The sequence below is a fragment of the Lissotriton helveticus genome, chromosome 3_1 (genome assembly GCF_964261635.1).
Source record: "Lissotriton helveticus chromosome 3_1, aLisHel1.1, whole genome shotgun sequence".
NCBI lineage: Eukaryota > Metazoa > Chordata > Amphibia > Caudata > Salamandridae > Lissotriton > Lissotriton helveticus.
The window spans coordinates 1,810,705,185-1,810,729,185 of NC_136061.1; the positions used below are offsets into that span (position 1 = coordinate 1,810,705,185).

Consider the following 24,001-nt stretch of genomic DNA (forward strand, 5'->3'; position numbering starts at 1 on the left):
GGAGACTGTCGAGAGTCTTTCGGGCTTTTTTGGGGCGTTGAGTCTCCTACCTTTTCTGTAGTTTTCTTATTATCGGTCTCTACGACCGTGTAACCGACGTCTTCGGCGGCGTAATCCTCCTCGTCGGTCGAGAGCCCCAGGTCTCGAAGGGACGGTGGTTAGCCCTTGCCCTGCATGGTGTAGTTTGCTATTCTTTGCCTCTCTCTCACTCGAAGGGTCTTCGGCGCGAAAGCGGAGCAGGCGTTGCAATCCTTGCTTTCGTGGTCGACCGGCAGGCAGAGGTTGCAGACTGGGTGTTGGTCCTTCTGCGCGTACTTGTGGTGGCAGTTGCGGTAGAATTTGAATGGTGTGTTGTCCATGTCTTGCGTTCAGGGGGCCCCCTGATTGCGCATTCTCCTCTGGACGTCGAAATTTTCTTGAAAATGTTCTTTCTTCGTCGTCCTTTCGATTGTGTAGTCTTCCTTCGTCTTCTCTACTGTTTTTTCTCCCAAAAACTCGAGTTTTGCTTTTCTTCTCTCCAAATCTCTGGAGCCCTCTCTGTAACAATCCAGACCCAACGGCGGAAAAAAGAATCTGAAGATGGAGCCCAAGGGTGGGAGCTTACGCAGGAAGCATGCACACGTCACAGGAAGGACACCAAAAGGTGGGACGTCGACGCCCACCTGGGCTACGAAAAAAAAACCCCAACAAACAAAAGACTACGATTCCGGACTCAACCACTAGACCGCGGAATAATGCACAGCATAGTGAATCCAGAAAGATTCACGCTGCAAAACTGCAGAAATAAACAGGCAGTACCATTTGAAATGCTGCTAAACTTTGTATTCATGGCTTCATTTCCCTGATCTAAATTCAATACCTCTTCGCTCTCCCATCACCGCTCATTACGGACATTTCTGTTCAAGTGCGCCGAAAAGGTTTCAGAAACTACTTTAAAAAGCCTCGTCCCCGAGCCAAGTCGTTCGCCGGCCCCAGTGAGCTTTGTGTTTGCAGTTGAAGCTTTTGACACCTCGCCAAGAAGAGAGCACCGCTAATAAGAAAGCGATCAGCCCCATCCACTGTTTCAATGTGCCCTGTCTGGGGAAGCCCCATGAGGCTAAATAGCTGCTGGTAATTATGTCATGTGCCTGCCGGTCCACTAATTTAATAACGGCCTCTGAAACCAAGTTGAAGGGCTTCTACTAATTGACCCACCCTCATCAAAATGAACATAAATTACCGGTGGCTGACACCAACCCTAACTAGCACTGTGGTCCCTCTGCTGCCCCAGCCCAAATTTAGGAGGTCGCAATAGGGACAGGAAGTCAGAAGAACTGTACTAGCCCTGATCGCTTTCTGTAGAACCTCCTCTCCTTTCAGCTGCCCTACTCCCTCGGGAGAGAAGGCTGGGAGAGGCTAAGGGTGGGTGAAAGGATCAACTCTGTGATGTCATCACTGTCGTCATCGGGCGTGTGAGGCTAACTGGCCTACTGGTGAATTGCCATGTGCGCTGTTTCTCAGGGTCATATAACACCGTAGATTAAAAAAACATGCATTTGGATGCCAAACTAATCCCAGGGAGCCACACAGAGCCATGCAATTCACATAAGAGCTCTTCAAAGTGTCAATCTGCATGCCACTTCTCCCACACCAGAGCACCTCTGTCCCCCCCATCGGCCGGTTAGGTATGTGCACTCTCAGGACGACCCATTTACTTCTGCTGGGATGTTGTTACTCGTTACTGTCGAGGGACCTTACGACCAACTACTCACTGCAAAGCCGAAACTTTACTTCCCCCTTCGACAGATCCGTCAATGGTGCAGCTAACACGATTTTGCACCACTTGATAGTGAATGGCCTGTGATTTAACAAATGAGACTGACAATCTCTAACCACTCCTGCAGCTCCCCCCACTCTCTTTTTTTCCGTTGGTTGTGGCCCTATTGTGGTACAGCACACCATAAACACTGGAAAACTTTGGGCAATGAAAGTCCAGTAGGGAAGGAGAGTGAATTTCAATGAGCTCCACACAGCGCAGCTTCTTTTCTTCTCCTTTTACAATTTTTACATTACATGGGGTACCCAATCCCACAAAGGGGGCCCCACAAGGCACCATTTGTTGGGGGCAGCTGCTGGAGCCCACCCTCAGCTGGCTAGCAGTCTCCTGGATGCCGCCCGGTGCTCTTCTCCGTTGCCTGCTCCATGCGGGCAAGGTGTGAATACTAGCGCGTGGCCACCCCGCTCACCCAAGACAAGAGTACAGAGATTGGGTGTGAGGGCTGCTGCAGTTGGGGCCCAAGAATGGGGTCCACGTAGGTTTTGGGTGACGGTGCTCTCCTCTCGTGGTGGTTTTCTTGCTTCTTGGAGGATGACGTCCGGGTCTCCCTAGTGCAAAAACCAGCTCGGAGGTTGGGGCCCCACACTTGCCCTCTCCCAAAGGATTATTAATTTATAAATGCTCCTTGCATCGACCACCAGGCCTACTGGGTTACGGCTTGGGGATCAAAGGTCAAATACTTTCCCCACACATATCTCAGGCCCCGTTGGGCTGATTTGCACAATCTTGAGCTGATTTTGCTCTTTGTGACGTGCCCTAGCCACTTGGAGCCCTTTTCTCAGGCCTTCTAGCCTCTAAGGTGGCGCATTTTGCAGGGGACTGGTTCCACTGGCTTCCTATGTTTAATGTCCTCTAGTGCTTCTCTCCTCCTGGGTGCAGCAATTCAGTTCCTCCCCTAACTGGTCCTTAGGAAATATAAGGGGTCCAGCTTTCCTAGCACTGGGGAGAGACCCACTTGTTCTGGGGTCAACTGCACTCAGAATCCTTAGTCCAAGAGGGTATCAGGGGTTCCTCCTATCAGTTTTATTTGTAAAGTGTTATATAGCGCTGGCTAGACCCGAAGGTATCAGAGCGCTTTACATGAGGATCAGCGAGATTACAGGTTACATAATTACTTAGCTAAGAATAGACATAGGAGAAAAAGAAAAAAAATGAGATCACACAATAGGAATATGCTACTTACCAGTATGCATCTGTTCTTGGCATGTAGGGCTGCTGACATTCATATCTATGCATAGATCGCCGCCTAGTGTTGGGTCCGGATGATTGCACATTGTTGTCCTGGAAGAGTCTTCGAAGTATCACGAGATAGGTGGCTCCTCCCTTGGACTACAGTGCGCATGGGCATCCACTCCATGCTCAGATTGTTTTTCGCCATTGTGGCAGAGATGGAGTGATACAGTAAGTGATGACCATGCATGAGAGTAAGTACGTGAAGTGTGAATGCTACAGCTGCGACAGGCACCGGGGAGGAGGGCGGGCGATATGAATGTCAGCAGCCCTACATGCCAAGAACAGATGCATACTGGTAAGTAGCATATTCCGTTCGAGGCATGTGGGCTGCTGAATTCATATCTATGCATAGAATACATAGCAGTACCCTCCCTAGCGGCGGTTGCCCGTGCCAGCTGCAGCAGTCTGAAAAAGTGTTTTGAGAACAGCCTGACCTACAGCAGCTTGCTGTTTTGAGTGTACATCCACGCAGTAGTGTTTGGTGAATGTGTGTATGGTGGTCCATGAGGCTGCTCTACATATGTCCTCTAGAGGGATGTTACCTAGGAAAGCCATGGATGCCCCCAATTTGCGTGTGGAATGTGCTTTGGGGGGGGACTGTTAGCGTGCGTTTAGCCTTTTGATAACAGATTTGGATGCATTTAACAATCCATCTGGCTATGCCTGATTTTGAAATTGGGTTTCCCTTGTGCTGTCTTCCTGAAGTCTTTAGTCCTGTCAATGTAATACAAGAGAGCCCTCTTGACATCCAGTGTGTGCAGCGCCCTGTCTGCCACGGAGTCAGGATTTGGGAAGAAAACAGGCAGTTCAATAGTTTGGTTGATGTGGAACTGTGATACTACCTTGGGCATGAATTTGGGGTTGGTGCGCAGTACAACCCTATTAGCATGTATCTGTATGAAGGGCTCCTGAATAGTGAGCGCTTGCAGCTCGCTAACCCGTCTGAGCGACGTGATAGCCACCAAAAAAGCCACTTTCCATGTGAGAAACTGTATCTCACAAGAGTGAAGAGGCTCAAATGGCGGGCCCATGAGCCTGGTGAGGACTATGTTGAGGTTCCACACAGGCGAAGGCGGGTGTCTTGGAGGGATGACCCTTTTGAGGCCTTCCATAAAGGCTTTGATGGCTGGCACTCTGAAAAGGGACAGGCGCTGTCTATTTTGAAGGTAAGCCGCCATGGCCGCTAAATGTATCCTGATGGAACTGTACGCCAAATTACTTTTGTACAGGTGCAGCAAGTAAGCTATGATGTTTTGCGTGGAAGCATCAAGCGGAGCTATGTTATTATTGGAACAATAGATAACGAAACGCTTCCATTTGGCTGCATAGCAGGCTCTTGTGGGAGGACGCCTAGCCTCCTTTATGATGTACATACAGGCAGGGGGCCGGTTTAAGTAGCCAAACTCTATGACTTCAGGAGCCATATTGCCAGGCTCAATTGTTGCGGATCTGGGTGCTGAATGTCGCCACGGTTCTGAGTGAGGAGACTGGGCGTGAGTCTGAGGCGTTCGTGGGGCACCACGGAAAGCTCTAGGCATGTGGTGTACCACGCCTGCCTCGCCCACGTTGGAGCAACCAGGATTAGTGTCATGGAGTGTTGCCTCAGTTTGCGTGCCACTAGCGGTATGAGTGGAGCTGGAGGAAAAGCGTACGCAAATTTGTTCGACCAGTCCATCCATATCGCATTGCCCTGAGACTGCGGGTGTGGGAACCTGGCGGCGAAGGCGTGGCATTTTGCGTTTTCGTGTGTGGCGAAGAGGTCTATCTGTGGATGACCCCACCGCTGGAAGTATGGTTGGGGCACTGATGGGTGTAACTCCCACTTGTGCATTTGCTGACTGTGTCTGCTGAGCAGATCTGCCATCTGGTTGTCCCTGCCCGGGAGGTGTTCCGCCATGAGAAAGATGTTCCTCTGAATGGCCCACTTCCACATGCACTGTGCTAGGTGTGACAGTTGTGGAGAGTGTGTCCCCCCCTGTTTTTGAATGTAATACATTGCAGTCATGTTGTCCGTCCGGATCAGCACGACTTTGTTGCAGAGATGCAACCTGAATGCCTTCATCGCTAGAAAGATTAGCATCTTTTCCAGTAGGTTGATGTGCAACCTTTGCTGCTGTGGAGTCCATAGGCCCTGCACTGTGTAATGGAGGACATGCGCTCCCCAACCCTGGAGAGATGCGTCCGCCGTTAGCACCAGCTGTGGCACAGGCTCCTGGAACGGTCGTTCCTTGCAAAGGTTGTGTGGGTTCCACCAATGCAGAGAGCTGAATGCACGACCGGTCACCAACACTAGGTCTTTGAGATGTCCATGAGCCTGGTTCCACTGGCGTGCCAAGCATTCCTGAAGCGGACGCATGTGCATCCTCGCGTGAGGGACTATAAAGATGCAAGAGGCCATCATGCCGATGAGCTGCATAAACACCTGTGCTGGGAGTGAATGTTGCGGCCTGAATCTTTGAATCAGAGTTTGCATACTGGCGACCCTTGCGGAGCTGGGGTGCGCTGTGGAAGACAGTGTGTTGATCTCTGCGCCTAGGTACTGACGTACGTGGGCAGGCTGCAGATGAGATTTTGGGTAATTCAGGGAAAACCATAGACTGTGTAGAAGGTGTATTGTACGGGACATGTGGTCGGCACACTGCTGGGCCGACTGCGCCTGGACGAGCCAGTCGTCCAGGTACGGATAGACGTGAACGTTTTGCCTCCGAAGATGCGCGGCCACTGTCGCCAAACACTTTGTGAACACTCTGGGGGCAGTAGTGACCCCGAAAGGCAAGACCTTGTACTGGTAATGCTGTTCGTTGATGGTGAACCTGAGATACTTCCTGTGACGTTTGTGAATAGGAATGTGGAAGTATGCATCCTTTAGATCTAAGGTTGCCAGGAAATCTCCTTGCCTGAGCAACGGGAGAACCTGCTGTAATGTGAGCATGTGAAAATGTTCTGAGAGTATATATTGGTTCAGGGGCCTGAGGTCCAAGATGGGCCTGAGGGAGCAGTCTTTTTTTGGTATGAGAAAGTACAGAGAGTATACCCCTGTGCCCTGCTGTTCTACAGGCACGAGTTCTATGGCCCCTTTTTGTAGCATGGAGACGACCTCCTGCTGCAATAAGTGCATGTGCTCTGCGGACATAGGACAGTGTCTTGGGGGTATGTTGGGTGGAGTGGAAATGAGCTCCAAACAATAGCCGTGTTGTATAATTTGTCGCACCCACCTGTCTGTAGTTATGTTTTCCCAGACTGGCAGGAACTGCTGGAGCCTTCCCCCGACCGGGGTGGTATGGTCGGGGGGCAGTGACAAGACGTCACTGCTTGGTAGTGGCAGAGGATCTGGCATTATTGTTTCCACGACCTCTGCCCTTTGTGTTGTTTCCACGGTATCCACCTCTATTGTTCTTGGCATAGGTGGATTGGGAGCCCCCTTTGTTGTACTGAGCCTGTTGCGACGCCTGCCCCCTCGAGGCTCCCCTGTTACTGGAGCGACGAAAGGAACCGCCCCTGAACTGCTGAGACTGCAGAGCCCCCATGGATTTGGCAGTGTCAGTGTCCTTCTTAATCTTCTCAAGTGAGGTGTCTACTTCTGGACCGAAAAGTAAGTCAGGGTTGACAGGCTGATTGAGCAGGTTTGTCTGGATTTCTGCCTTAAAACCAGAGATGCGCAGCCAGGCATGTCTCTGGAGCATAACGCTAGTGTTAATAGCCCTAGCTGCTGTGTCGGCCGCATCCAACGCGCACTTAATGGACGCGTTGGAGATTAACTTTCCCTCTTGTATAAGCATTTCTGCTCCCTCCTTATATGTATCTGGAAGGTGTTGAAGGAGTTGTTCTAAAGTGTCATAATGTGCCCTGTCGTAACGTGCCAGCTTGTGTATTGGAGATCCTCCAAAGATTGGCCGCTTGAGCAGCCACACGCTTTCCAGAGGCTTCAAATATTTTTGATTCCTTGTCCGGAGGAGGAGCATCACCCGTTGTCTGGGAGTTCGCCCTTTTGCGAGCATTAGCCACCACTAAGGAGTCCAGTGGGAGTTGGCCCTTGATGTACGTGGGATCCACGGGCGCAGGCCGATACTTGCGCTCAATCCTTGGGTTGACCACTCTTGCCTTGGTGGGCTCCTTGAAAATGTCACTGGCATGCTTGAGCACACCTTTTAGCATAGGCAGAGTCTTAACTGAACGTTCAGACGTGGAGAATGTATCAAAGAGGAAGTCCTCATCCACTGGGTCAGCGTGCATATCGACGTCGTGGTTATGCGCCGCCCGTTCAATGAGCGCGTTAAACGCGGCAGTGTCCTCAGCAGGGGAAGTCTTGACCGCATATGACTGAGTGTCAGGGGTGGTGTGAGGGTCATCAGGGTCAACAGTGTCAGCCCATGGCTGTGACTCATCCTGATCCTGGTCCACAGGGTAGTTGAACTGCTCCTCATTGTCACCCTCATCGACGTCTTCAGTGGCTGCAGTGGGTGAAGAGGGATACCCCTGTCTATAAGAGTGTATAGGCTCAAAGAGAACAGGAGAGGTGGTGGAGTCTCTTTTCTTCTTGAGCGGAATTTTGTATGCCTCCATAGGTGTTTCAGGCCTGATTTTCCGCTTGTAGACGGTGAGCCTGCCTGAATCGGAGTCGATGAAGAACTTAGAATGTTCGTCGTAGCTTGGAGGTTGAAAATGAACAGCATCGGTCCGAGGGAGTTCAGAGGTGGCTGCGGGCGCCAACTTGGAAGAGGCAGCAGCCTTAGGCCTTGCAGTCGGGGGAAGGCCGAACTTGATTGGAGCCGAAGACATCGGTGACTGACCAATGGGCGTCGAAGACTTAGCTTTGGATCCGACAGACTCCGAGTGGTCCCCTTGTTTGTGCGACTTCGTCGACTCGAGGCGTGGCATCGGAGCGGGGATGTTGGCACCGGTGTCGGAGGTTTGTCCCTTCGAGGCGGTTTGACTCTTCGATTCGAAGGATTTGAGCAGGTGTGACTTTTGTGCCTTCGGCTCGACGGCCTTTTTGGCTTTGAGCGTCTTCGAATGGTCGCCATATTTGGACGCGGCCTTTGACTTCGACTCCGACGTGAGCGTGACGTGTTTAACAGCAGACACGGTCTTGGCCGCTCCGACCTTGGGGTCGATACCCCCTGTCGGCTCCGAGGGGCGGAGCACCTTCACTGACTTGGACGGCCCCGTAGTCATCGATCCGATGGCCGTCTCCGACGGTTTCGGTTTCGATTTCTGCCCGCTGGGCTTAGGTTTCGTTTTCTCCACCAATGGCGGTCCGTGGACCAATGGCTCAATGGAACTGTCCTTAGTCCGGCCTTGAAGCGGTACTATAGAATGGGGTTGTAGATCTTGGCTAAGGCCTTCCGGCGATGCCTCGACCTGAGCCGTGTAAGAGTCTGAATGAGGCCCCGCTACTGCGGTTGGGCCGTGTTCCTCGCTGGAGTCGTCGTCGACGGCTCCGAGGGGTAGTGCGTCGTCTCCTACCTCGATGGAGTCTTCATCTTGGACGTCGATCTGTTCGTCGTCCACGTAGTAGCTGGAGTCATGTTCTGCCGCGGGGTCCGAAAGGTCCGGGTCGTCTCCCTGCACATCCGCGCTGTCGTCGCCCCCGAAGATGTTCTCGGGTTCCGGCGCTGATTCACGTGCCGATTGTCGGGCAGCGCGTCGAAGGCGGAGAGTTTTCTTCGACCTGAACTTCGGACCTGAACTTCGAACAGGCCATACAACTGGCCTCGTCGTGGTCCGGCGAGAGACATTTGTTGCACACCGGGTGCACGTCGATGTGTGGATATTTTGAGTTACAGACGGGGCATCGCTTGAACGGGCTCCGTTCCATCTTCAATCTGCGACGGGCCTGTGGCGTCGAAGACGAGAGGTCTTCCGAAGTCGAGATAAAAGCACGGAAAGCTGAGAGCACCGAGCGAAAAGACAATACCGACGCCCCTAAGGCCTTTTGGCCTCGAAGAAAGAGTAACTATAAGAGATTCCGAACAAGAGTTAAGAAGTACATCCGAACCCAATGGCGGAAAAAAACAATCTGAGCATGGAGTGGATGCCCATGCGCACTGTAGTCCAAGGGAGGAGCCACCTATCTCGTGATACTTCGAAGACTCTTCCAGGACAACAATGTCCAATCATCCGGACCCAACACTAGGCGGCGATCTATGCATAGATATGAATTCAGCAGCCCACATGCCTCGAACATAAGAGTTATTAGCGTGTACCCACGTCTTAAGGGAAGAAAAATGTAGAGGGAGAATGCTAACTGGGGTAAGAAGTGCAGGTGGAAGACAAAACAGGGAGACGAGGAGAACAATGTCCAATGTCTGGCTGGGTAAATGCCGGCCGAGGGGTGAACCAGAGCCAAACTCCTCTTTAGCTGCATAGGACCGCTCCACTGGGCATCGGCCGCGGTTGCTCAGGCACCGCATAATTTACAGACAGTCATGGGTTCCGCCCACTGGGCATCGTCAAAGTTGGATTGAGAGCACCGATCCCAGAGTTACTGGAAGCGACATCCTCCTTAAGTTCCAGCTCGCCCCCAGGTCAGGGGTGATGAGAGGAGGGGTGGAGGGGACAGAATCCAAAGTCAGCAGAACTTCCCCACTGTGCCTCGCTAGATGTATCGCTGATTTGGCTGTCTGGGGTACCGCTAGCATGATGCAGGTGCTGTGAGAGTAAACAGCACAGGTAAGAGCAGAGCCCCACAGGTGCTAGTCGCCATCTTATCTACAGTCTTCACTCGGTTGAACTCACTGGCGTTTGCCATCATGGAACATATGTGAGTCACTGGGCAGTTGTAGCGGTGCTGGTAACAATATAAACAGAGCAGGGGCCTCCAAAGCAGAATGCAGGAAGTTGAAGTACCCTCTAACACATAGCACATATTACGGCAAGAAGAGATTCAGATGCGAAACGATCGGGAAATTAAAGCCACCATTTTGGAATCAGGCAGGGACAGGCAGTAACGCAGTGCTGATCGCCTTGTGTCAAGCAGCGGACCAAAAACAAGGTGTACCTTGAGGAGAAGGGTATACCAGGCTTCCCTCATAGGCAGCAGCCACTCGGTGATGGTAGAAGTACTCTTAAGCTGGAAGTGTAGAGCTCAGTGTGCCCACCATTTTTAATCCAATGCTGATGTCGTAATGCAATCTGGTGGTCTTAGGCACGTAATGTTCACTGGTTTCTGTATCACACACCTAGTGCCCATATCACTACTTGAGGGGGGAGCACCGTCTGCTGGGTAAGCGAAGGCCGATGTTAATGCGGAGCACCTCCCTCGCCCACTGGGTGCAGGCTCGCAGTTCCCCAGGCGCCATCTTGCCGCAGACCGGTTCCAGTGTCCATCTCCAACAAAAAAAACCTCTCTCACTATTGTGCAAGAGTTTTTAAGTTGGAGTGGAAAGTTCTAGAAGCCAGACACCACTGGCCAATCCGAGGGTGCCATATCACCTCCCAACCCTGTCCCAGCTATTCTGCACATTATGTTGGGACAGTTGAAGATGGCACCACAAATCTCACCTACTCTGGGGACCTCAGCTCTGCCCCTTGTTGATTGACTGCCATGGCCTTCACCCACCATAACTCCAAATAGAAGTTCCTTCCTGTTCTGGCTTTAGAGGTCTGGGCTCACTCCTTTCTTCAGTGGGCCTGGGCATTCCCAACTCTGGTACAAGGATAGTCAATGGATGTAGATGTTCTTCCCCACACCTTCCTCATCAGGAGCGGACTGAAGCGTGTGTGGCGAGGCGTTTGTTGCTTCTGCTGGAGACTAATGTAATTAACTTGCCGTTGTTTCTGATCCTGAGCTGATCCAGGGAAATACGATAAATCTGGTTGACCTATGTTGACCCATAAGGGATACATATACGTTAATGAGACTTGCATTTTTGACTGTGGCGCATGCTTTACACCCCAGTTCAATGCCTCACTGGACTCTGCAGGCCAAGGGGGAGTGAAACTGCACTCCAAAGTAGATTTCCCCTTATGTCTATAATAAAGGGTCACTGCAGGCAAAACAGTAAACTACACTGACTTTTTTCCTGAGTCTCCACTAATATTATGAGGCCTATCCCAGGTCAATAGCTAACCCTCCAGGGTCCCCTCAGGGCCAAGCAACCTGTGTGCTGTTACCAGGCTGAGCATGACTAGTCTTACACACGTGTTCACATGTAACCTGCCAAGTGTCCCTTACCATGGCAGCGTTGCAGTGGCCTTATCTTAAAAGGCGAACACTGGTTTGTAAATACTTGGGGACCGTTTACCTTGGGTGAGTCACAAGTTGTAAAGCTCATGTCCCAAACAAGGTGAACAAAAAGTGAAAAATACTTGCAGATTATATGGGCAGAACCCATTTTGTTACAATGACTGATACCATTTGAACAGACAATGAGCTTATATTTGCCTACAAGCTTCGTCATTTGTAATTACCAATCACTGCTGTATTTCAATAGACATAATAATTTACTAGCCTTATAAAATCTCACTGGATCTTGCGGCCAGGGACATTTCAATTCACCTGTAATCTTTTAGAGGGAGACAAGATTGTGGCCAGGGACATTTCAATTTACCTGTAATCTTATAGAGAGAGACAAGAAACCCTTGTGAATTTAATTTGGATCTCCCGGAATGACCACAAATAAAAGGAAGATTACATTTTTCAAAAGTCAACTACTATTTTGGAGAATTGTTTCCATGCAATCAGGGGATGGAGAATTATTTCCATACAATCAGTGGAGAATGCTGAGATCTATTTGTACTCAGAATAATTTTAAAATATAAACAATTACGTTTTTTTGCAGCTAGATTAAGAAAAGCGCAATGCATCACCATGTCTGGTGACACATGCTTAAGGCACCCCCGAGAATAAAGACAAAACAATGTGACCTCTGGCACTGTTTTAGTCTGAAATTGTAACATGGAATATTCCGAGAATTTCTTTAAATTCACTATCTTATTCGTTTATAACTGCTCTCCTGACTGCTGTTGAGCATCTAACAGGGTGGTAGGCAGCAGAGTGTTTGATTGATGAGGAGAACTCAGTTATTAAGGAGTAAACTGTGGTCCCGGTTATTTTTCAATTTGTCCTTACATGATGTTTTTTTGCGAATGTGTACAAATTATTTTTTTTTACAAAAATCTAGGTCGGCATAGATAAAGATTAGAACTCATGCTGAAAACTAGCTTGGTGCACAAACCAAAGAAGAAAGTCGTACCAACCAACTCCACCTCTTTTTTGCCCTTGCAAACCAGACAACAGAAATTACACAAACCTCAAGAGCAGACCTTTTGGTGGCACATATATTCCAGAATATTCAGCACCTAAGCATCCATTCCAACCAGTTATCATGAACACTTGGCGTCTGAAATATTCTTGAATTTAATCAAGACCTCTACCACAAAACCTATTCTATAAAAGCAGGACAGTGACCCAACTGGTCATTCCAACTAATATGTGGGCAATATGCAGCGACAACATATTAAAAGATCAGCCTTCTCACAAATATAGTCATAGAAAGTAATTATTTTCTTTCAGACATTAAAAAACATTCCGTCTTGGCTGTGGCACTGGAGCTGCTCTAACTGCCACATGGGATGACATCAAAACTACTGATGACTCAAATGGAGTTGTGGCACCCCTGTTACTAGATCTTTTTGTTTATCACTTTTTGATACCAGAATCCCTTTACTTTACTACAGAAAGTCCACAAACCAGAACAACAGAACGTTATCCTACACTGATTGCCTCATTCCTTATTAACACATCCCGCATATCATTTTCATCCTTCTGCTCAGCACCATTCTACTCCAAAGCTGAGTTTGCTCAAAGCTCGATGATCGTTCCTACCCTCTTTAAAATGTACTTCAGTCCATTACCTGCCAATCTCCACGTGTACAATTCTCTTTGCTCAAAAGCCAACTACTTGTTGGAAACGATGCAGAGCTTGAACCTGTCTCAATTAGTCAGGGGTCCAACACATACAGCTGGGCATACACTTGATCTTATCTTTGCCAATTTCTCGAATATTGCAGTCCATTCTTCACTCCCTCTCATCTGGTCTGATCACCATCTTGTCCCTTTTGACCTAGAGATATGCTCAAGGCCCATACCCACTGTCCTTGGTAAAGAGCTGGGAAGAAAGTGGCATAAAGTTACCTGTTGGACCTTAGATCCTTTATTTAATTATCAGCCGGACCCTTTGTCTAGTGACATTGATGATAATGTGTCCAAACTTAATTCCGCGCTACTCCTTGCCATTGATTCCATAGCCCCTCTCAAACCTATTACCTCCGCTCGAACACGCCCCTCTGCCCCGTGGTTCTCTCTGACGCTCCGCGAGTTAAAAAGCCGCTGCAAAATACTAGAACGCAAGTGGCGGCAGAATTATGACCCTGAATCCAAAGCTACTTACAAAACCGCCTTGAAAAAATTTCTTAAACAAAACAAAGTCACCATGAGAGATTATTTCTCACTACAAATCTCCAACGCTAAGAACTCCTCCAAAACCCTTTTTAATATTGTTAAAGAGTTTGTAAACCCTCCCGCCAGGGCTTCGCAGACCTCTCCTGCCAGGCACTATGTGATGGACTGTCTGATTATTTTCTAGAGAAAATCGATAAAATTAGTACTTCATTGCCGGTTGAGGAACCATCCCCGGTCCCTCCTGATATGGCCCCGGAATTGACTTCTCTACAGTCTCTTAACGAGCTGTCTCTTGAGACCGCACTCAGGTTATTCACCCAGTGCAGATCAGGCTCGCCTTCCGACCTTATCCCTGCCAAGGTCATGGGTGACCTAGCCCCTATATTGGCTAGTCCCTTTCTTTCTATCTGAAATGCCTCCCTCTATCATGGCATATTCCCATCTGCTTGGAAGGAAGCTCTGTTGGTCCCCATCCTGAAAAAGCCTGATGCCGATCCTACAAAATTTAGCAATTTTCGTCCCATCTCCCTCCTTCCCAAACCCGCAAAAATTCTGGAAATGGCCGTGCAGTTGCAACTGACAGAATATTTAGAAAACAACTCTCTTCTACACGACTCTCAATCCGGCTTTAGAGCGGGCTTCAGCACCGAAACTGCTCTCTTGGAAGTAGCTGTGACCGTCCGTGAGTGTGTGGATAGGGGCGAGGAGGCCATGTTGGTCTTCCTCGACCTATCCGCCGCTTTTGATACGGTTTCACATAAAATCCTACTAAACCGTCTAAGGCAGGTTGGAATTGGCGGCTCTGCATTGGCCTGGGTTGAGTCATTCCTCACTGGCAGAACGCAGAGGGTGGCGCTCAGACCTTTTAAATCAGAGGGTAAACCCCTGCTGTGTGGTGTTCCACAGGGCTCAGCACAGAGCCCTCTGTTTTTTAATGTCTATCTCGCTCCCTTGGCTACAGTGGTGGAGTCTTGTGGGGTCAGAGTGGTCTCTTATGCTGACGATACTCAGCTGATATTCTCTTTTAGAGACCACTCTGACTCCACCTTTGCAAACGTCCGCCAATGTTTGGAAAACATTTGTGCCTGGATGACCAGCAACCACCTTAGGCTTAATACTGATAAGACAGAGGTCTTATTTTTTAACCAGAAAACTTCAATATCCCCCAGCCTGTGGTGGCCCACAGCGCTTAATCCCCCGCCCTCCCCGGTCCAATCAGCACGTAACCTTGGCTTTCATTTCGATGATTCACTCTCCTGTAAAGCGCAAATTAACAAGGTCTCCTCAGCCTGCTTCGCGAAACTTCGCATGATTAAAAAGATCCTTCCTTACCTCCCCTTAGACGCCCGTAGAACTATCACTCAGGCCCTCATCACATCTCACTTAGATTACGCCAATAGCTTATACGCTGGTGCCCCTCAATACTTGATTGATCGTCTTCAGATCGTGCAGAATGCGGCAGCTAGACTGATTGGAAATATCCCCTACCGTCAGTCGGTTGCTTTTTATTGCAAAGAGCTACACTGGCTCCCCATTGCAAGCCGCATTCAATTCAAGACTCTCACCCTCGCCTTTCGTGCTGTCAATGGCCTAGGGCCAGGATACCTGAAAAAGCGAGTGGTAATATCTCAATCAGCTAGAACACTGAGATCTAATAATCTACGTCTCTTGATTGTACCACGCTTTCGACGATCCAGAATGGGCGGCAGAGGGTTTAGCGTGATGACTGCTAAACTATGGAACTGCCTCCCACTTGACCTTAGGTTCTGCCCTTCTGAATCCCTTTTCCGTAGTAAATTAAAAACGTGGCTCTTCTCCAGATCACGATTCTAGTCCTACAACCCTCCTGCCTCCCCTCTTTAATCGTGAGTTTCTGCTTTAGCGCCGGGACACCCCTTCTGGGGTAGCTCCGCGCTGTATAAATTACTTAAATAAATAATAAATAAATCTCTACCAACCTCTGCTGTTACAAGTAAGCTAATGAGTCACAAATCACCCTCAAGCTTCTAAATCGATTAGATTACCCCTTGTGACCATGCGGATAACCACTGGATGCTATTTAACAACCTTTATCCTAAAACATTAAAATAAGAGTCAGGTAATGGAGAAATTACCACCCCCTCAACCATCTGGCCACAAGAAAATCTCCACTACCAAGAGAGAAAAGGTACAATGATTACGGACAACAATCTCTTACTTGAGCAAAAAGTAAATCAAGTTACCAAAAAAAGCTTCTACATCATACAATGCATACCCCAAAGTTTTCCTTTAACTAGATTTGCCTACTAAGTACAAGCTAGCATTGCCTTAATGCTCTCCTGCCTCGCCTATATCAACAGACTATACATCGGAGTTCCTCTGTACTTCACTAGCTGTAGATAATACAGAAAGGAACTAGCAGATAACCAATCATTCTACACATCTGGACTCATACTTCACCAGCCCTCAAAGTATTACCCTGACAGCCAGTGGCTAGACTTTTCACCTCTCAAGCAACGTACTAAACACACTAAGCAATCCGCGGTACTAGACAACTCCTCCTTCAACAAACTTTGCATCTACCGCCAAATAACTTCACTATGCTCTAGGTTGGCCCATGGCCATCCTCACTCAGAAGGTTCTGCAAGAGCAGAAGTTTATTCTCTCTGCAGCAAGCTAGGCTCTGGAATTCGATTCCTGCAAAATAGTCAATCATCACGAATTTCTGAAAGAGTTAATACCTTCTGCTTTTCAGACAAATAACTGCATCATATAGACTTCGAAATATATACTAGGCACTGCATATATTTTCAAACACACATTCTCATACTTTCCTGTAACTCAAATATGTGCTGTTCTATGTCTGGGGCATGTCTTCACTCCACCTGCACCTCACCAAACATCTCTACAGAGGCCAAACTACAAGCCACATCCTACAAACCGAGCACACCAAGAGGGTGAAAGAAACATAACATGAAATGGAGGGCTTTGCAATCCTGTCAGGGGTATTACGAGCAATAGTTAAAAAAAGAAGTTCTGTAAGATGGTTACAGTGTTTCCTTTGCATATTCTTCAACATGGAATAATTCAAGGTGCATGATAGGATGCTGGAAAATATTATACACTATCACAGTCCCAGGAAGGGTACTTCTGTCTCAAAAGGGTCACATGGCACTGCACTGTGACACTTGTCACTGTGGAAATGTCCTAAGCCAGGCAGTAATCATGAGAATGAGGGAAAACTGTGTGCCACCCCACCCCATTGCTCCCAGAAAATATAGCCCGGAGGGAGAAATCCAAATATTGCATGAGGTTGACGTTGAATAGATAATACTGCAGCCTAATTTTTTCAAAAGGTTACCTCGTAATACAGCAATTGTGGATCAATGGCCTTTTCAAAGCTGAAAGACTATGTTGTTGAAAAACGTATTGTTTCTTACCTGTCGGTGTAGTTTTACAGCTTGAAGAATTTTCTGGATTCACATGCTGTGTATTATTCCGCTATCTAGTAGTTGGGTCTGGAATTGTTGTATTTGTCCTTTTTTTCCCTTTCTATTTGTTAGTGGGCGTCGACATACCACCATTTGGTGTCCTTCTATGACATTGACGTGCTTCCTATGGAAGCTCCCACATTTGGTCGCCACCTTCAGATTATTTTTTTTTCTTCTTTCCTCCCTCTTGTCTCATCTTTCTTGGTAGAGTATGGTGGGTTTGTGGGTGAATCCAGAATTTTCTTCAAGCTGCAAAACTACACCAACAGGTAAGAAACTCTATTCTGGATTCACATGCTGTGCATAGACTTTGTTCGCGGTTTGCTAGTCTTGTGGTGGCTGGGTGGAAGATGAGCGTTGGTTTGTGAATAGATGTTGCAAGACTTTTTGTTCTACTTGTGCTTCCTTATTTATTTAAATGTCCACACAGTAATGTTTCCTGAACGTGTGCACTGACGACCATGTTGCTGCCATGCAAATGTCCTGAATTGGAGAATTGGCTAGAAAGGCTATTGTTGCTCTTTTCTTTCTTGTTGAGTGAGCTGCGGGGCTATTTGTAATGTTTGTCCTGCTTGTTTCTGGCACAATTGCATGGCTTGTGCAATCCATCTTGCAATTGTGTTCTTGGTTAGTGGACTTCCCAAAAAACAGTTTTCAAAAGATACAAAGAATTGCTTTTTCTTTCTATATTCCTTTGTTTTTTAAATGTAATACATGACTGCTCTTCTAGCGTCAAGAGTGTGCAATGCTTTCTCTGCTTATGTCTTTAGATTTTGGATGAAACTTGGTATTTGTGTGGATTGGTTTATCTGTTAAATGTGTTTATTAGCATTTGCGATATTGGAAAACAATACAAAGGCATAGGCAATAAATTGCAACATAGTATACAATTCTCATATGTTCTTGTATCAGAGTACAGATAGTGCCGTCATAGTATATCGAGCATAATGAACATTTTGAAACAATAAATGAACTGCGCTGTTGAAAACACAACCGTGTGCTGGGAACCAATAACTTTAACTCCCCCGTGTATCAAATAGCTCATTTACGTCGTCTAGGATTTTAGTCAAATAGTTAGTCAGCAATGGGCATTCCCACAGTATGTGTAGCAATGTTCCCTCACTATCGCAGCCTCTCCAGCAGGTAGGGTTCCTGCTTGGGTTGCCTCTGTGGAGGCGCATCGTCGTAAGATACCAGTAAGTAGCTATTTTCATCGTTTCAATACTGGCCTCGTTGCGGGCGGTGTGTTTTGCTCTATAGTAAATCCCCTCACAATGTTTCGGTGTAAGGTCACCTCTCAATTCCCTTAACTACCTCTATTGACTAGGCGTAGCCTGTGAAGGTGGGCTGATTCTGATCATGTCATACATTTCGGAGATCAACCTTTTATCAGTGTGTTTGGTGATTAACGATTTTTCGTATCTAGTCAATCGGCGGCTCCCCTGCTCTCTCGTCTCCTTTTGAAGTACCCATTGTTTCAATTTCATGTATCGCAGTCTCTCGGATTCGAGCATCCCATAATAAAGTTTAATTTGAGGGAATGGGATTATGCTTTATCTGACATTTCCGGAGTGAACTCGCTGTTTCCGAACAAGGGTGTCAAGGGGGACGGAAATTCGTAAGTTTCTTGGTAATCGCCACCCCGTCCCAAACCTTCATCACTGACTTAGTGATCGGTAAGCCCATCAAACTGCGGGGACGCTGTGACCATTTCAGCAATGGAACCTTCCACAATGGGACACCTACCAGTGCTCTGTCCTGAAAAAGCCAATGCTTTTCGGATTCTGGCCTCGCCCATTCCACTAAGTATCTCAATTGGGCTGCTTTATAGTAGCTGAGGAGGTCTGGTACCCCCAGGCCTTCATTTTCGGGGGGCATATACCCCATAGCCTTGCTCATCCTTGGGCGTGCCCCTGCCCACACAAATTGATTGATGTTGCGTTGTAGTGAGGCAATCACTCCCTCAGGGGGCAGCTCCAGTAAGGTTTGGAAAAAGTACAATGCCTTCGGTAGCACGGACATTTTGATCGCAGCTACTCTCCCTAATAAGGAAAGGTGATGTTTACTCCAGGTGCCCAGGTATTTTCCCGCTTGCTGTGCTAACGTAGCATAGTTCAGCCGAGCTGTTTGATGTACTGTGGCCGCTAATTCCAGCCCTAGGTAGGGAATAGTGTCTACCATCTTTATGCCGGATATCCAGTCTTCTATGGGACCCGGTGTGGGTAGTGTCGGTTTTAAATTCAAGATCAATGATTTACTCACATTAACCCGAAAACCCGAGACTTGGCTGAATGTTTCGAACTCCTCCAAGAAGGAGGGAAGTGAGGACTTTGGTTCCGTCAACGCCGCTATCACATTGTCTGCGTATAGGCTAATGGGATGTGTTTCACTCCCAAATGGGATCCCTTTAATTCTACGGTTATCCCTGACCCTCCGTGCCAGGGGCTCTATGTAGAGGGCGAACAGTAGCGGAGACAACAGGCACCCCTGCCTGGTTCATCTTTGAATGGTAAAGGATCGAGAGGAGATACCGTTGACTCTAATGGATGGTGTAGGCCCATCATAGCAGCAGCGTACCCACTCCCGGAATATCTCCCACAACCCAAATCTTGCCATCGTGTGCCCCAGGAATCCCCAATCCACTCGGTCGAACGCTTTTTCAGCATCAACCGTCAACAAAAGCGCATCCATTTGTGTTTGGTGGGCTTTATCTATAAGGTGGATAATCCTCTTTATATCATCTCCGCATTGTCGGGATTGAATAAATCCTGCTTGTTTAGTTTCTATGAGATTTGCCATAGGGGCCAAAACGTGGTGCGAGTATTCCAGTAAATATTTTAAAGTCTACATTAAGTAGAGCTATCGAGCGGTATGAGCCGCATTGCTGTCTATCTTTTCCTGGTGTTATAAAAACGGGCGGGGAACCCATCCGTGCCCGGGGGCTTGAGCACCTTGAAGTGTGAAATCGCTGTGATAACTTCCTCTATGTAGATGGGAGCGTCCAATGTTGATGCCTGGTCTGGGGTCAGTGTGGACATATTGACGGACTGGAAGTAGGCTGTGATATCGTGTTCAGGTGACGTGTCCGCTGTGTATAGATTCTCATAAAACTCCCTGAAAGTCTGAGCTATCTCTTGATCTCCTATGACTTCCCCTGTCCGCTCCTCTGTAACGAGGAGACCTTCGTCCGCTGTCTTTGGGCCCGTAACCTATTTGCCAATAACCTTAAGCGGACTGCAGCGTACTCCGCACTGTCTAAGTCTATTTTGGCTAACTGCACCCTGGCTGCCTTTAGTTGTCTCCAGACCCTAGGCGCCCCCGTCCTGCTATGCACTCGCTCGAGTTCTTGCACCAGAGCCGCTAAGTTTGCTCTCATTTCCTTGTGCTCTCTATTGCTGGCCACCGAAATTGCTATCAACTCACCCTGTACAACTGTTTTCATCGCTTCCCATAATATAGTGATGGCCAAGTCTAGCGTATCGTTAATCGTGAAGTACTCGTTAATGCATTTGGTGAGTTGCTGTTCTACTGTTTTGTTGTGGAGCATAGTTTCTTTAAGTCTCCAGCTTCCATATTGGCGGAGTCGTGGTGTCATCTGTATCCCGTATCGTCAGTGAGTCATGGTCCAAGAGGGCCGCGGGTTCATTACTTGCCGCTTGAACCACACTATTAATTTCCCCCGTACTCAGAAAGTCGTCTAAGCGAGCATAAGACTTATGACTGTAGGAGTAGAGTGTATATTGTGTTGAGGTGGGGTGTGCCTCCCTCCAGATGTCAATCCCATCTTTTTCAGCCATTTCTTCCCGTCTCCTGACAACTCTCCCTTATGAAAATAAGAAACTTGTGATCTGTCCTTCGAGTCCATGACCATTTTAAGTCCCCTCTTACCAATATCATGCGATTTTGTGGAGCCATTGCGTCTCCTAAAGCTGCTTGAAGGAATCTCTCCTGACTTGAATTAGGAGCATAAATGGAGCCTATCACCAGGGATTGGGTACCAAACTGAATAGTTTAGACCAAGAACCTCCCCTTTAGTTCTGCCACTTTCTCTTTCACCTCCCCCTTATAGCGATGGGCTAGAAGAATGGCCACCCAGCCTTTTTCTCCCCTGTAGAAGAGAAATATTGTTGGGGGAACACCCTCGAGCGCATGCGATGGCAATCTTTGGTGCGGAGGTGCGTCTCCTGCAAGAGCCATATATCGTCCCCTGCGTGTTCGAGGTAGGATAGGATTGTGAGTCTCTTTACTGGATTGTTGAGCCCCTTGACATTAAGTGTAATTATTTTCACTACCTCCTTAGCCATAGTAGGTGGTTGCGGGCTGATCTATGTTGGCCCCTAGACTATGACGTGTCCTCCTGCACGTGGGAACCCCACTTCTGCTGGTCAGAGCTATGCGTGTCAGTATATGAACTCTTGTGTGAATGCTCTGCAAGTTTCAGGGACTTTACGCAAAAATATGTTATGGATACCGTAACCTCTCCCCCCCCTCCCTAACCCCAACAAACCCAACAGTGGTTACCCCCAAGAAATGTCCATGAACCGCAGTACGTGACCGCGTCTCCATGGTGAAACAGTTTGTAGGGTGCATCTAGTGGCTATTGGTACCCCCCTCCGCCCCCGGCACAGCTTTGATCCACTTATCTGACCCATGAGTCAGTTCAATCGCCAGCCCTGGAACCCGGTTCAGCAGACAGGGAGGCCAACACTACCCGAAGTTCCTTCGCTATAGTATCTGAGTTTGGCCTTGAGGAGGCCTCCAGCCGCTTCCGTCCTCCAACTCGTTGCCACTTCTCTCGTTGTCCTTTCTTAGCTCCACTGTCGGAATCATCTGACTGAGGGTTTTCGATGCCCAAAACCCGACATGCTTCCTGCAATGATCTGAGTTGCCGCATTTTGCCGTCCCACTTGAAAACAATCGGAAAGGGGTGAACCCAGGAGTAGAAGGCTCCTTGATTCCGAAGGTGTGTTGTGACTGGTCGAAAGTCTTGGCTCTTCTGCAACGAGATCTCTGCCAGATCCAGGTATAAAGCGATGACATGCCCCTGGTACGTTAGAGGTTGCAAATCAGAGACCAAGGAGCACTATTTCATTCTGAATCAGGAGAACAGAGACCTGGCTGTGACCGATAAGATTGACAGTGAGACCGTGTGAGCGCCAGCCTCCGCTGCATTCACCTTGAGGAAGTAGTAATTGAAAATGCACTGGTTCTGTTCAGTTTGAAAGTGGAGATTCTAAATAGAAGTGTCAAATCTCTCTGATTCATCACTGCTGACAGCGTTTTGAGGATTACGGAAGCCACAACTGCAGGAACTCACATTCCACTGGTGAGCACCAGAGATCCTGATGTCGGAGTAAACTCAGTAAACCAATACAAATTTAATAGGAACCTGTACTATACATTCAGTGTGATCAGCTGCAAAAACAATTCTCAGCTCCCACAGCTAGCCTTTGAGAAAATTCTGGATCGAGAAGTCCAGGACACCCACCACTTGGAGCCTACTGCTTCCGATGACGACAGCCCAGAAGATTTTGGACTGCCCAGATAAGAGTATTTGTCCTGGATGTGAATGACAATGCTTCCAGTGTCAGCCAGTCTGTGTACACAGTGAAACTAAGATAGAGAACGCTCCTGCAGATGCTGCTGTTGCCGTGGTAGAGATGACGGGGAGGGGCAACAAGGAAGGAGGAAAGAAATTTGGGGGCATTGGGAAAACTGAGGGCATGTGGTAAAAGTTCTATGATGTGGCCAGCACTGGCTGAATCATAGCACTTTTCTTGTTTAACACTGAAGAGGGCAGATTGATAGACATCATGGAGGAAGGGGGGGCGAGCAACATGAACAACAGTGAGTGGGAGGGAGGGGATGGGGTCAACACGGACAACAGACAGAATGGAAGGGATGGGAACAAGCACAAGAACAAATGGAAGGTAGGAGGGAGGGCCTGGGGCACCATAGATGGAGCAAGCACAAGTGGTGCAACCTAACATCTACAGCAGGTTATTGAGCCCGCCGGTCCCTCAAGGAAGCCCTATCTGGGAATTGTAAGTTAGAAGTACTATTGACCGGTAACAATTAAGAAGAAGGGTAAGTTACTTACCTGTCCTTACGTGTTGCTCAATTAACAACCTCACTTTTGCACAGGTCCTGAAGAAAGCCCCCCGACCAAGCTGGGCAAGGGCTGAAACATGTCGACCACTCACATGGACTAACAGGTGCTATAGAATAGTAGCATGTCTATATGCGCACTGCCTTTATTTTAACCTTGCCCCATCTCCAACTGAATAAAGTCTTTGGTATGGAGATGTAGGTAATTTTAACTCACCTCACTTAATTTCACTTTATTACTGATCACTACTATCATCACCAGTTGGTCTACGTCAGAGTGGAGGAAAGCATATTTTCTTTAAAAAAAAAGACCCGATGATGATGCTTTCACGTGATGTAAGAAGCGGATAATCAAACATACCGCTCCACCATTCCCACATGTGATTGAGGGTTTTTTAAGGCGGTCAACATACCTGACCCTGGTTGTACTATAGGTACAATTGATCCATTCTCCTATGATTACCTGCACCAACAACATAGACATCAATGGAGGAATCGGGGTCAATAAGCACAGGGGAGGAAGAAAGAAGTAAAGGAGAGAGCCACCTGAGAAAACTGCACTTTTGTAGCTTGCTTAAGTTCAAAGAAAAATGTAACGTCTATTAAATGGGCAGTGGAAGAGCACATGTAACGCAGTCATGCTCCAGGGGATGGACGAACACACCTAGAGGAAGGATAGCCTAAGTCAGCTGACCTATAAGAACCAAGTAAATGAGGTAGACATTGGAGCCAACCAATGGTAAGTAATGGGTGGACTCCAAGCCCAATGATAGAAAATGAAATGTCTTGAAGAGACACAGCACATTACTGTCTATGTAAGACTGAAAAAAGGCACACTTTCCTGATAATATTCTACACTGATACCAAGTTTGGTGTAAATCCATTCAGTAGTTTTGGGTAAATCTTTCATCAACATATCCTAAGAAGATAAAATGGGAAACCACTGCTTTTGTCACCCCACCACCCCCA

General features: G+C 48.0%; 1 protein-coding gene across 2 annotated transcripts in view; it reads right to left on the reverse strand.

The window, feature by feature from the left end:
• Window positions 1–24,001, reverse strand: part of RLF (RLF zinc finger) — a 320,814-nt gene that overhangs the window by 79,574 nt on the left and 217,239 nt on the right. The gene's annotated exons all lie outside the window — the stretch shown is intronic.